Source organism: Marmota monax, unplaced genomic scaffold, assembly GCF_021218885.2.
Source record: "Marmota monax isolate L192 unplaced genomic scaffold, Marmota_monax_Labrador192_F-V1.1 WCK01_AAM20220418_F8-fsc00125, whole genome shotgun sequence".
NCBI lineage: Eukaryota > Metazoa > Chordata > Mammalia > Rodentia > Sciuridae > Marmota > Marmota monax.
The window spans coordinates 12,052,302-12,066,619 of NW_026695235.1; the positions used below are offsets into that span (position 1 = coordinate 12,052,302).

General features: G+C 62.8%; 1 protein-coding gene across 4 annotated transcripts in view; it reads left to right on the plus strand.

The window, feature by feature from the left end:
* The window catches only part of Agpat3 (1-acylglycerol-3-phosphate O-acyltransferase 3), an 80,713-nt gene that overhangs the window by 14,625 nt on the left and 51,770 nt on the right, over positions 1 to 14,318 (plus strand). For 2 of the 4 annotated variants that reach the window (XM_046438982.2, XM_046438984.2), the window contains exon 2: positions 1,186 to 1,245. The gene's annotated coding sequence lies outside the window, so the exon portion shown is untranslated. Of the gene's footprint in view, positions 1 to 1,185; positions 1,246 to 4,445; positions 4,541 to 6,721; positions 6,746 to 14,318 lie in introns of those variants that run through there. The other 2 variants (XM_046438983.1, XM_046438986.2) reach the window with 2 other exon arrangements.

Consider the following 14,318-nt stretch of genomic DNA (forward strand, 5'->3'; position numbering starts at 1 on the left):
CAGACCTGTCCCGTGCCAAGGAGCGGGTGAGAATTAGAACAGGTTCTCCTTGGAAACTGCAGTTCAGAGACAAGGAGGGGCAGTACTGGGCCCTTCTACGCAAAAGCAGCGGCTTGACCCTGCCTCACACCACGTTGACAGTTAGCTAGAAGCGGGTCCCCGAGAGAGTGAGACCTAAAGACCGGAGAGGAAAGGCTGTGTCGCCGGCCTCCCTGGGCCAGCTTGGCGGCCGGCCAGCTTGGCCGACTGATGCTTCTCACAGTCCTGGGGGCAGCAGGTCCTGGGTCTGGGTGCCGGCAGATGGGCTTCTGCCCGGGTCCTTCCCGACTGCCCTCGCCTGGCAGAGGGGGAACAGGCCCGCCCAGGCTGCGGGCCCACTCTCAGCCCCCAGAACCTCATGAGGCCCCACCTTCATGTCCTGTCACGTTAGGCTCTGGGGGAGGGGACACAGCCCACGGTGTGTGTTCAGTGGAACAGATGGCATTGCGACCTGAGGCATCAGGGCGAACCTTGGGGACATGGTGAAAAAGGCCAGTCACAAGGAGACAGATGTGTGATCCCAGCAGAGTTCCGGAAGTGGTGGGAGTCAGAGACCAGAAAGGCGGGTGGCAGGGCCTGGGGAGGGGCTGGGGTGGGTGTTTTGCGGGAGGGGCAGGTTGTGGAGATGTCTGCCCAGTGTCAGGCGGCCAGTGCCCCGGCCTGTGCACAGGCGCAGTGAGATGGTGAGTTTTCTGTTGTGCGGATCTCGGCCTAGTTTACAGCAAATGAACCCAGGATTGGCTGACCTGGGTGGGCTCGCTGTGACGGAGGGAGGGCTTGGTTGGGCTGGTGTCGGGGGACTGTGGGAAGGGGCAGTGTGGTCAGGAGGCTGGCAGAGCCCTGGGGGGGGAGGAGCAGGAGGCCTGAGACCTTTTGCTCCACCCGGGGACAGGCCACCTCTGGCTGCTCCCAGAGCCTCAGGGCTTCAGGTTGCTGTCCTGTCCTGGGATGTGGCCTCCAGCTGCCTCAGGGTCTGCTCATGTCCAAGGCGTCCATTGGCCTCTTTTTCACCTACTGATGGGCCCCAGGGGCGGTGCTCTGGTGCTGGTGGGAAGGGAAGGTGCAAGTGCAGCTCTGGGTCCCTCCCGGCCTCTGTTGACAGGAGCCTGCCCGTCCCTCACTCATGGTGTGTCCTCTCCCTTCCAGGCCCTTCAGGTCAGACATCTCCGAGGAAGTCGTTGCCTGCCTCGCTGACCTCGTGCCTTGGTGAGTGCCGAGGGTGCCTGCAGCATGCCGCGTTTCCATTCGTGTCCCTGGGCCCCTTGGTGACATGGCCAGCTTTGGCCAGCAGAGGCTGGAGACCAGTGACCTCTGCACCCCAGGTTCCCACCAGCTTAGATGTGGCTGTTGGGGCCACGGGGGCTGTGGGCGCCGCAGGCCTCAGTGTGATGCCCGTTGGCGTCTCCAGGGCCTGCGTAGGTAGTTCCTGTGCTCAGAAGGGGGTCCGCAGAGCTGCTGCCGTCTGCTCCAAGTCTGCATGATGAAGTTCAGATACTTCTGTTCCTGGGAGGGAAGAGCTAAGCTGGAAGGGGCCAAGCCCAAGTGTCACTGGGCCAAGGCCACTGCTGGGGCACAGCTGGGGTAGGGGTCCCCTCAGCAGAGCGGCTCCAGGAGCCCCTGGGTCTCCTTGAGACTGGCTGGTAGCCCTCCATCTGGGACCCCTGGTGAGGCTCTGCGTCAGTGCACATGGACCTGAGAGGTGGAGCCTGCTCCTGCAGGAAGCCCCCGGAGCCTGTGCTGGTGGGGATGCAGAATTGGCTGGCCATTCAGTCAGGTGACAGGCCCCCAGGCCCGAGGACAGAGCTGCCCCTCCAGGAGGTCCGCAGGCCTGGGGCATCTCTCCTGGGCTCCCACAGCCCCTCCTAGGGGTCTGCATCGTCCCCCGGGGCCTGCTGGTGTTAGGGCTGCGCCACAGGCTCATCCACGGTGGTCAGGCCTGGGCGGGGGCCTTGGCTCTCCTCCGTGGACCTGGAGACAGCTGCCTTGGAAGTGCCTTCTGTGGTCTGCCTGGAAACTTCTAGGGTTAGCTCGCAGTCCAAGTTCTCAGTGGGCAGTGGCCAGGCAGCGTAAGCTCCTGGGTCGCAGCATGACCCTGGTAGCCGAGAGCCACTGCTCCACGAAAACACACCTGACGGGGCAGACGCAGCCTGCCGCCAATCAAGTGGTTATTTAGGAAATCTGACTCAAAATAGCGTCAGCCCTGTGGCCCGGACCCTGAAATGCCTCTTTTTTCCTGAGTTGAAATGACTTTGTGTGGCGTCTCTGTGGAAGTGAGTGCTTTATTGACTACTCTGTAAGAGCCACTGTCCCAGTGAGGGCGCTAGCCGGGCGCCCCTGCCCTCCGGCTCTCCCAGTCAACCAACACTTGCTCCTTATTGATCTGCTACTTAGCCGTGTGCTTTGTTAAATCGCTACAAACTACTACTATGTACAAAAGAAAACAAAGCACATTGTACCTAAAGCTAAACACCCTCCCTGCTCCTTTCTTTTGACTTAGAATAGTGGTCCCCTGCTGGGCTGCCAGGCAAGGTGAAAAGGGTTGGGGGTGGCATCGGGGACCCTCGGGCCTCAGCCTGGCGGGACTGCAACCGGAGCCGGGGAGGCGCCTGGTCTCGGGCACACTAACCCTTGCTGTGCTGGGGTTCCACGCCCCAGAGGAGATGTGAGAGGGCAGAGGCTCAGACTTTGCCCCGCCGGGCGTCTGGGGAGGCCGGTGTCCTGCACGGGAAGCCCTTTTCTTAGACGCAGCAGCAGATCTCACCAGGTTCAGGGCCGTGGAGGAGCCTGTGGAAACCACCATAGACAGAAGGTCAGAGGGAGTTAGTTTTTTTCTTAATATTTAAATTTTAATTATAGAAGTTAATATGCTTGTAAAAACTGCACCCAGATGCAAATCCAATGAGCAGCTGAAAGTGTGCTTCCCCTGAGCCCTGGGGGGTCTGTGCAGCCCTCGGCGTGCGGCAGCTCTGGGGCGTGGGTGCCTTCGCGGCCAGGTGGCACTGTCTTGGGGCTCTCTTAGCACAGAGCTGCTCATCTGTTAAGGCCTCTGTGTTTGTGCACGTCCTAAACCACACACATGTGCCTTGCACACGTCCATCTGGGTGATCTTTCAGTGCAGACGCCTGACCATCCGTCATGGCTGCGGCATGGCCTGGAGAGCCAGTGGAGCTGGTGGGCTCGCCCTGTGTTGAGGGGCTGGCTGGGGTCAGAGGTCACCTGTCCAGATCAGAGGAGCCCTGGCTGCTGGCTGGCCCAGATGCCGCCTCCGTGGAAGGTGGACTTTGCCTTCCATGTGGTGTGGACCTGGCCCTGCCTCTGTCCCTCTGGCCTGTGCTCTTTGTAAGTCCCTAAGGTGTCAAGGTGGTGCCCACGCGGCCTGGGCTGGGATCCATTCTCCACTGGGAGCATTGCTACCTGATCCGGGTGGCCGCGCCCCTCCTGTGAGGCATGGGTGAGGGCTCGTGTCCGGCCTCTATTTTCTGGTGCCTGGTGTTCAGCAGCGCTGCTTCCCCAGCCCTCTGTGGTGCTGGCCAGCAGAGATGAGGGGCTGTGGCCTCTGTCCAGCTGTGCTTGGCCTTGCAACTGCTGGGCATGACCATGTGTGTCTTGTCTTACGGACGCCATCTGTCTGACTGGGCGGGGTGCTGGGCGTGGTGCATGATCCAGCAATGAAGGTTGCCTCTGAAGCTGCCTGGCCCTGGGGACCCCAAATGTCTGCCCGTGCTGGTGATTTGGTGTCTCTGTGGCAGGTGTCCTAAGGCTTGAGTGTGTCCTGTGGCGGAGGCTGGAAGGCAGAGTCTGGGAGGTGTCCTCCTCATCCTCGGGACTCGGCCCTGGTCTTTCCTGATTACTCCCTGGGACCTGGAATCAGGAGGTCAGAGCTGGAGGGCCCTGGGGGGCACCCACCTGATGGTGTACACAGGGGGCCGCACCTCACGCCTGCTGTCTCCTTGTCCCTCTAAGCGAAGGTGGATTTCTCTCATGAGGGTGCTGGCCGCTGGAGGCCCTAGCGGAGGGCAGGAGCCGCCTGTGTGAGCACTCTGCCTGCCCATGGCCTCCTGCCACTCTTGTTACTGCCCACAACTGGCCTCCAGAACTTGGGCGTTCTGTGTGGACAGCTGGGCGTGCCCGGGTGGAGGGAGCGTGCTTTCTTCTTCCTGATCTTTCTCTCTCTTACTCTGTTTTTAAGAGACAGAGTCTGCTGTGCTGCCCAGGCTGGCTCCAAACTCATGGGCTCCAGTGACCTCCTGCCTTAGCCTCCGGAGAGGCTGGGACCACAGGTGCTCGCCTGGCGCCGGCTCTCGGGATGGACGCCTCTGTGGCAGGTGTCCTAAGGCTCGAGTGTGTCCTGCCTCAGCACCCACTCTTCTTGCTCTGATGAAACACAGTGTTTCCCTCCTCTTGTCTGACAGTGGTCACACTGATTGATCTTCGGTGGCAAACAGAAAACTCCTGTGTCCCCAGCTTAGCCAGAGCTGGTCGTGGTCATCGGTCTGTCCTTGTAAGTACGCGGCTGGGGCTGGTTTGCTGATAAGCGTCATGGCGAATGTTCGTTTATTCCTGGGCGAGACTGGCCAGTCTTAGTCCTGCTGCTTGCCGTGTCCCTCCATCAGGTGAACCACTGCCATTGGAGATGGTGGCACCTGGCAGGGGCCTTAGGTGAGTGTGCACCCTGAATGGACCCTAGTTCCAAGCGTCTTTATCAGGAAGTGGGTTGAGTTTGTGAAGCTGGTGTCCACATCGTCAGAGAGGCGCTGCGACCTTCGTACAGGTCATCTCATGCCCTCCATCCTGCGTCGACGGAGCGAGCCCCGTCGAGGGGTCACAGGTGTTACCTGACGGCTTTGTGACTGTTAGGCTCTGCTTGCTGATTTTTTAAAAGGACTCTTGCATTTGCTTTCCGTAGTGGTGAGCTCAGGAAGGGCGTCCACCTTTTGGTCTCTACACACTCTCAGAAGAGCGCTTGTTTCTGGGAGTTGGGTCTGTTGTGGTTCTCAATGAGGCGAACTCCCCTGTGCCCCAGTGGGCACCTGGCAAGGTCCGAGGTGGTTTTGATTGACACAGCTGGTGGGGAGCAGCGGCCGCTGGTATCTAGTGGGTGGACATGAGGGAGGCTGCCGTGCAACTGCGTACACAGGACATGCCACCCCAGACAGGGTCCTGCCCAGCTGTGAGTAGAGCGTGGTTGGGAGATCCTGTTAGTGACATGTACTATGTTAGAAATTAACAGAGGACATGGAAAATATTTGTCACGGGGCTTGGGTGTGGGTCAGTGGTGGATTGTGTGCTTAGCGTGGCCAGGCATGGTGGTGCACTGGTAATCCCAGTGACTCGGGAGGCTGAGGCAGGAGGATGGAAAGTTTGAGGCCAGCCTGGGTGACTTTGCAAGACCTTGCTTCACAGTAGAAAACCAGGTGTGGAGGTGCAGCTCAGGGATCCAGCACCTGCTTCAGTTTCCAGCATCAGAAGAGGAAGTGGCGGGGAGGGAGGGTGGGGACTTGAAGACCGCTAAGGGCAGGGCCTTGTTTCTGGTTTCACACGGCACACACCCCTGGCGGGCATCGCTCTGCGCACAGCGGCCCTGGGCCATCTGGATCTGGTGCGCCCCGGGCGGCTGTGTGTCTTCCCGGCGCGTCTGCTGCTTACCTTTGAGCCACACTCCTGTCCCTCCAGCCTCCTGTGTCCCGGGCCATGTCTGGGTCTTTGCTTGTCCTTCAGCCTGTGCCTGCGTGTCGCCTCTCACTGCTCCGGTCAGTCTCCCTGCCTCGTGGCCTCTGGCCGCACCCCTGCTCGGGTTTCCCACCCACTTCTCGCTGCTCCTGTCCTCCTTGCCCGCCTTCCTCCCGCGGGGCAGGACCTCAAGCCAGCCTTGGGGTTCCCGAGTTTCCCGACTGTGTCTCCCGGCATGCTGGCCACCTGGGTGCCCAGGTCCACCTGCGGCTCTGGAGACAGGCTGGGTCATGGCCTGCAGACGAGGGGCCTGACCCTGGGAGAGGGGACCCTGGAGTGCATCGCAGGACAGCCATGGCCACCAGCACCTGACCCCACGCACGGCTGGGGTCTTCCTACGTCACCTCCTGCTCCATGGCATGAGGCCGTTCCCCTGTGCAGCTGGGGACAGAGCCTGCCCTGGACTCAGGGCCATCCGCAGGTGTTTACACGTGGCATGTGGGGTGTGGCGTGGTGTGGGTGCTGTGTGCAGTGTGGTGTGTGTGTGCTCTGGTGTGCGTGGTGGGTGCTGTGGTGTGCTGTTGCACTGGTGTGTGTGTGCGCTGGTGTGTGTGTGCGCTGGGTGTGTCCCTGGAGGACTGCTTGCTGGGCAGTCCGTGCACACCGGCTGAGTGTGCACTGTGGAGCTGTGTACAGTGGCTGGCTGTGGAGAGGCAGCCTGAGGGGCGGCTCACCCTGGGGACGCTCTGGCTCAGGCTGCTCTTTCTGGACTGGTAGGAACCGCTGCGTGGCTGGCTGTGCCTGGTTAATCAGTGACCAGCTGCGGCTGGCTGGTCTTTCTAGGGATGAAACGCGCTGTTTTCTTAACTGGACACTGACCTCCTGGCCTGGCCTCTGGGTCTGGAGGGTGAGTGGCCAGAGCAGCACTGGGGCTGGAGCTGGGGACGTCTGATGGCGATGTCTGCGTCCTGAGGCTGCTGCCGTGCGGGTGCAGGTTCGGCAAGCAGCGGACGGCTGAGACGGGCTGCTTTGTGGGGTGGGTGTGTAGAGGGGGCTTCCCTCTGTGCAGTCAGCCCTTGGTTCTGTGATCCAGGTGGAGGAGGCGCAGCCCAGGGAGGGAGGCGCAGCTGGCATGGTGTGTGGGCAGTGCCAGCCAGAGCTGGGCCTGCTCTGCAGGCAGGTGCTTAGCGATGTGCACTGGGAGACCCGCTCCAAGCACCAGGAGCGCGGGGTCATGTTGTTTGTGAGGGAGGGCCTTGAGGTGGACAGACTGGGACAGGCCCCAAGGGCTTGGTGAAGGCACAGTGGTCGTGGGCTGGGAACCTTGGTCAGTGCCCAGCAGACAGTGCGTGTCCTCCTGTGGCCTTGCCGGCTCCCCAGGGAGTGCCCTGCTCCCTGCCTCCTGGTCACTCCAGGAGCGTGGAGACTGCACCGCACTGACCTTGAGACCCCCAGGGCCTGCAGTTAGTTGTTGAATAGTTGGGACCGAGGGCCTGCCCTGTGCCAGGCATCCCCTTGGGGTCAGGGGCTGAGGGAAGGCTGCAGGTGGGAGTCCCCTGCAGTGTGTGCTCTTAGGCTTCCTGGGGCCCTCTGAGCTCCACAGACCTGTGGGACTCCCGTCCTAGGAGCCCTGACCGCACAGGGCAGCAGTGGGCACGAGGGGGCGCAGTGCTGGCGGGTAGCACGGGCCTAATTGCTCAGGGAGTCAGTCCCCTCTGGTGCTGTGTGGGCCCTAGCCAGGGACTAGGGGTCACAGCTGCTCTGCACCTCCTCAGTGGCCCCGGGGGAGGTGAACCAAAGGACCCCTGCCGAGAGGGCTACCATGAGGAGGAGCTGTCCCTGGAGGAGCCAGAGCCCGGCCACAGCCACCGCTCTGCAGCCAGAGGTGTGGGTTGTCAGCAGAGGAGGTCCCAGGGAGGGACTTTGGTTCAGGGCTGGCAGGGTCCTGGGTGAACCTGGGAGGAAGGAATTTCGGCACGAGTTTCTGGGAGAGTGCGTCGTGTCCGGGGTGACGGGCTCAGGGAATGCCGAGGGGCTGCTGCTTTCAACAGAGGGTCTGTGCTGAGGCGGGTCTGTGCGTGGCGACGGGCGGAGTCGCACTACTGCAGCACCCCGTGCGACAGCTCTGCTCTCTCCGAGGTTCCTTTTGGCAGTGAGGATGAGGCGGGCACCTGGGCAGGGTGCGGGTGGCAGCTCAGGGTGGGCTTCCCAGCGCAGGGCTTGCCGCCTTTCTGAGACTCAGCATCTCTCTCTCTCGGTGTCCCCAAGTTCCTGCAGGCATGCACACCCTACCCTCACCATGCACAGTCACACGTGCACACCCGTTCTCACACACCGATGCACGCACCGCACACGCCCACACACGCTCGTCACAGGGTCATTTGTTGGTCTTGGCCAGTGCGGGCTCCGTGGCTCTGTGCCTGCTCTGGTCAGTCAACACCACATGTTGGTGTTGCGGCAGGGAACCGGCAGGGCATGCTGAGGGACAGCAAGTTGGGGCTGCGTCCCAGGGTGGAGCGCTCTGTAGGTGACAGGCCGTGGCAGGCACCAGGCAAGACAGTGGGCGTGAAGCCGCAGCGTCTGCCCCTCGTGGGACCAGTTGTGCAGGTGCTGTGGGCAGACCAGCCGAGGTGGGGGCCTGCAGCACAGGAGCCTGTCCCCTCAGGAGGCCCTGCTTCTTCTCCCAGCGCTCTGCACAGTGTGCCCACACTGCAGGGTCTGCCCTGCAAAGGGGAAGAAAGGCCCGGGCACTGGGCACATTTGAGGAGTTGGGGATCGGATCTGCAGCCTGCAGGGGCAGTAGGCACGGCCTTGCTGTCTCTGGGTGGAAGTGGGCTCGGCACCCCTACGCCAGTGTGTCTGCCAGCGTGGACCTGTTTGTGTGCTGCAGGGACTGAAGCCGGGGAGCCGGGAAGCCGGCGAGCTGGAGGTGAGTATGTCTGCCGTTTCCCGACCCCGGGCCACGGACTCTCAGGATGCAGGCTTGCCTGATGGTCGGACCTGAGCTCCTGGACTCTCTCCTTCTGCCACTCCCTCGACGGCCAGTCACGTGTCGCACCCTCGAGCCAGCCGGGTCTACGTGGACGCCAGCTGGGCACCCTCTAATCTGATCCCAGGCTGATGCTGTCTGATCCCCTGGGTTGAGGGCACAGTCCCCAAGACACCTCCACTCCAAAGGCTGTGACCTGGGCTGCTGAGCTCAGGGCGTGATCAGGGCCCCCTCCTCGGGCTTGGTTGACTTCCCGGGAGGCTCTCTGAGCTCAGGAAACACCTGCATTGTCCAGTTCCTGATAGAGGGTCCCGTGCACACCGTGCAGGGAGGCGGAGGGTTCTCCTGCGGGAGGCTCCCACGGGGGATGGCTGGGCCCCTCCACAGGTGGATCCAAGAGCAGCCTGGAGCCCGCCGCTCTCGGGCAGGGGTCTCTGGAGCTGGGCTGCTAGCTGGTGGGCCTGCCGTTCAGCCCTCTTGCCCTCTGGCCTGGCGACTAGCAGTGTCCCCAGGCTGTCCCGTCAGGCCCTGCGATGGCCTCCCAGGTGTGCTGGGAGGCTCTACCAACGCCCTGAGCTCTGGGAATTGTGAGTGGCAGGGCGCTGTTCCTGAATGTGAGCCGACTCTTCTAACAAGAGCTGCTTCTGCTCCTCATCACTCAGGAAGTCCCAAGGGATTTGGGAGCTCGAGTCAGGAACTGAGACCAAGACTAAAAAGTCAGTGCTTCCTGTTTCAGAGCCTTCAGTTCTAGGCCTGTGGGCATTCTCACAACAGGTCTGTTTGCTCCTGTGACGTGGCTGGTCGGGGTGGGCCTGTGCCTGCTGCTCTGCCCCTGGCTCTGCCCTCCCAGTTGCGGCGTTCTGACCTCAAGGTGGCTGCTGCCTCCTGGCCATCTCATCTGCATTCCAGGCACATGCAGGCTTTTCCTTTTGAAGAGCTTGCCCCGAGTCGCTCTGGTGGCTGTCCTGTGGGTAAGGAACAGGGACCTGGCAGCCAGCTCTCCTGCCTCTTGCCAGGATTCCTCTGTATTTGTCCTGCATCCAGTTGGGTGCAGACAGGTGTTTTTCAGTTTGTGCCTCCCTTGTCCTGCCTCCAGGCAGAGCCCCGTGCCCTGGGGTCACTCTGCAGCCGTAGCTGCCAGGTCCAGATCTCACTCTGTGGAAACCTGAAGGCACTGGGAGACCGTCAGGGCGCCTTCTCACCTGGCCGCGGTCCTGGCTCCGTGCCTGGGCATGTGCAGCTGGCAACTCGGTCACAGGTGAGGGGACTGGAAGTCCCTCTCTTGCTCCTTCCAGTCTGGGAGGAAACGAGGGTGGATAAAACCTGGGCTCGTCACCTCCCTGCCACCTCCTGTGCCACTCAGCCCCACTGGGGACCCACCCGAGCCTGGCTGAGCCACAGGTAAGGGCTGAATCTGGGCACCCTGAGCAATACTGGGTCTCAGCCTGCCCCCAGGACACTCCCCCCCGCCGCGTTCTGGCCGCTGGAGGAGAGCCTTTCTCCTCCTCCCCAGGAGTCCAGGACTCGTGTGTCCCTCCTGACCCCGAGCTCCACAGCACAGGGGACCCTGGGTGACTGGGACCCCCCCGCCCCTCCCCTTGACACCGACACGTGCCTCCCTGCTGGAGCCCATCTGGGAGGTCAGATGTCACCTGAGTGACTCCACAGGCTGGCCGCGAAGGCCAACTGGGAAGCTCTGGGTCTCAAAGCCGGACTGCGCCCGGGGCCTGCCGCCACCCCACTGCGAGGTGCAGGGTGAGTGGACTGTGAGCTCAGCGTTGACTCCCCGTCCACCCTTAGACTCCAGTCCTCTCCCCTCAGCACCGTCCGCCAGGTGGGGCAGCGGATCTTGAGTTAGCGTCCCGTCCACGCTGGCTTCTCTCGGCCATCGCGTTTCCCCTGGATTGCCAGCCAGTTGGCATAACCCACGTGTTGTCCTCACGTGTTGCAGGGTGTGATCTACCTGGGATCCCAGGTGGTCCACTTGGGCCTGCGGCTCAGCCACGTCTCCTGACCTGCACAGGGCCGTAGAAGTGGCATAAATGGGGACTAGGTGGCCCGGGAATGTGTGCTGCAGAGGAGCACCCAGACCCTCGGGAGGGAAGCGCATGCCACAGCCACGCGGGCAGGGTGGTTTCCGAGGAGCTCAAGTGGGCTGGACACGGGGCCCTGGCCTGCATGCCCCACCCCTAGCAGTGGACGACAGGGTGGATGTCGGGAGCTGCCCCAGTCACCCCAGGTGCTGAGTGGCATCAGCTGGGGTGAGGTCACCTCACACTTGACTGCAGCTCTGGCAGGTGCTGTGTGGCCTCACAGTGGGGTGGAGGAGAACACTTCCTAATGGAGTGGGTGGGGGTCCTGCTCTGCAGATCCTGGTGCGTGGGGAGCCCGGGCTGGGACAGAGCCCCTCACCCTGAACTATGCCGGCTTAGGCCCTCGGGGGAGGGGCAGGCTAAGGAGATGGTTTCTGCACAGGGCCCACCCTGGCACCTTCAGCAGACCCCCCTATCCTCTGGGAACCAGCCCCGTGTGCGTGGCTTCCTGTAGGAGCGTGATGCAAACAGGAAGCTGAATTTATGAATCAGGCACAGGAGGAGACCCACAGTGTGACTGGTAACAAAGTAGAGCCTCTGCAGCGCTGTCCTGGGGAGAAAGCCACTCACAACCTGCGCATCTCTTGGTGCTTTTGGAGGGTTGGCCTCAGGTAACTAAGCCCGAGGGTGAAGCCACGGTGTGGGTGGCAGCGCCGGGCAGTGGACCAGGTGGCTGTCCCCAGAGGCGCTCAGGTTCTGCTGGCTGCAGGACAGGTATGGGCACCTGTCGCTGCAGGAGCGGCAGTGGGGTGGGCGTGGAGCGCGAGAGCGCCCTGGCCTGTTGAGGAGGGGGTGCCCGTGCCTGGCTGGGCTGGAGGAGCAAGCCGCAGCCCGGCCCCGCGCACGTGGTTCCTGGAGTGCTTGTCTGGGTGTCCAGCGCCTGCGGTCTGCCCTGCTTTCCTCTCTTTTCCTTTCTGCTAAGGGTGGAACCCAGAGCCTTGCACGTGCCCGGGAGGCGCTCTGCCACAGAGCTGGTGGGAGCCCCCGCTGTGGTCTCTGAAAGCAGCCTGCAGCCGTCTGGGGGCTGTCCGGTGCAGAGTCCTTCTGAAGGGGGGCTGCTTTTTCTGGTCTGACAGTCCCCACTCCCTGTGCGATCTGACCACTGGCCTCTTGTGCTCGTCAGACGTGTCCTCAGGAATGGCCAGCTGTGGTCCGTCCTGCACTCCTGTCCCATCCTGTGCTTTGTGGGATGGAGCCACTTGGCCCCAGAGTGAGGGAGGGCTCTACCGAGTATGCAGGAGGAGCAGAGCAGCCCCGCAGCCCTGTGGCCGGGCCGGGGCCGGGCTCGGTGCTCTGCACAGGGGTCTCTGGCCGAGGGGTCACGTCAAGGTTCACTGTGTGGAGAAGACACACTGGCTCGTTCCGGGGCTCAGCACACAAGCGCAAGCTGAGGAAAGAACATAAGACACGCTGCCCTCCCCCGGGAGGCCCATGCCACCGAGGACCGTGCCAACGCATAGTGCCCAGGGCCCGAGGCCTGCGCAGGGCGGGACAGGGCAGACCAGGTGCAGCTCAGAACCAGGAGGGAGGGACAGAACCAAATGGCTGCTGCCTGTTTCTGTGGCTGCTGTCACTCAGGAAGCTGGGACAGAGGGAGGAGTAGAAAAGGACAGTCCCTCCACACTGCAGGAGTGGCTGGCTGTCCACTGCCACAGGCTGCCAGAGGCCCACGTTGCCCTCGTCCTGTTTCTGCAGGGAGAGGGGCCTGGCAGCGGTGCAGGGACTCCTGGTGTGCAGGTCACTGCCGGGCAAGCCGGCACAACCCTGCCGCGGAGCCTTCTCCCCAGACCAGGCCTGGCGAGGCGGTGCCCAGCCGTGGGGACGCCACAGGCCTTGGGGAAGCTCAGGGAGGTGGGTGAAGGTGCCATCTGAGGAAACCAGCCAGCCTTGAGCAGGAGGGGCCGTGGGTCAGGGCTCGGAGGGGCACACGCAGTGCCAGGCTGGCAGAGGTGACCGGCAGCTCTGCTGCTGAGCTTGCGTGTCTGGCCCGGAGGTGAGGCCCGAGGAGCCCGACTTCAAGGCCATCCTGGGCAACTCAGCAAGGCCCTGTCTCAGAATAAACCAACAGGGCTGGGGAGATGGCTCAGGTAGAGCACCCCTGGGTTTCATCCCCAGCACCCCCCAAAAAACCCCCCAAACAAACCAAAACGGTGGAACTGGGCTTCCTGGCTGAGAGCGGCAGGCAGCATGGCTGGGGCCTCAGGGCAGCGGGCACCTGGGGCGCACGTGATGAGCATGTCGGTCGTGGGAGACTTGGCACCGGGCGGGGGCCGTGTCTGCCAGGGTCTGGGTTGGGTGGTGGAGGCCTCTTTCTGGAGGACCCTGAGAGGGTTCCTGTGTTGGTCCCTAGGAAGGTGAGGCTGAGCCGCCCCGGGGGTGCGTTGCTGTGCAGAGGGCAGAGAGGACCCAGCCGGCTGGGGAGCAGGGGCTCTGGGCTGGGCCTGGTGAGCTGGCCAGGCAGGACTGCTCTGCGCCCCTGGGTTCCCAGCTGCTCCACGTGGGCTGCAGCCCCCTGGGCTCCAGGGAGACCGTTTACGTCCCACCAGGCACATGCATGAGCAGGGGCCTGCTGTGGGTTGGGTGGCCATCCCAGGCAGCGGGGCCACATGGCCCTCCCAGATGCCCAGCGCAGGTTTCCGGAGCCGCGGCAGCAGGGAACCTGCCCTTGCAGGCCATGGCTGCTGTCCTGAGAAAGCTGCCACCGCCCCTTTCTCCAGCTCGGGCAGAGGCCAGGGACCCTCTCTGCCTCTTCTGTTGCTCCACATCCCTCCGTGGTCAGCAGGGCTCATGGGTCCAGTGGTCCCGGCTGGAGTTGATCCTGATGTCCTTCAGTGGTCCGGGGTCCCCCACTCGGGAGCGTCGAGGCTGGGCTCCTCATGGCCCCCACAGCCTGCTCTGGGCTGAAAGGAGGAGGTGCCCGTGGTCACAGGGATCCGTACCTGGAACCTCCCTGGGTAGCAGGTGGTTCTCACATGGTGGACTGGGCCTGGAGCCAGCGCTTCGTGGCTCGGCAGGCTGGCCACAGGCTTCGGGAGTTGGGAGCAGGCCTTCCCTCTGCATGCTGCTCTTGTCCCCAGACCTTGGTGGCCGAGGTCCTTCCAATGAGAGACTGGCCCTACGTTCACAATAGCTGTCGAGACCCTCCGTGCCCCCTCCTCTCCACGCCGCCCCGTCCTGGGGCAGCGGGGCAGCACCCTTGCTGGGCCCTGCCTTCCCACGCCCTCCATCCTCTGTGTCAGGGCCTCTGCCAGCCCTGCCCCCCTCTTAAGCCCTGTATTTTTAGTAGGTGACCTTGGGGAAGTAGGTGACCTGGTGCCTTCAGGGAGGCACGGAGCACATTGAGGCCACTCATCTGACCAGCCTGGAGAGCAGGAGGGGACGGAGGCCTTTGCCAAGGGCCTCCTTCCTGCCCAGCCTTCACCCCCAGTGGGGGGGGGGCGGCTCCCCACTGCTATTGGTGCTGTTTTTTGTCCTTGGCTCCTGGCTACTAAACCAGATTATTTTAAAATTTAATAGGAAGGTTCTAG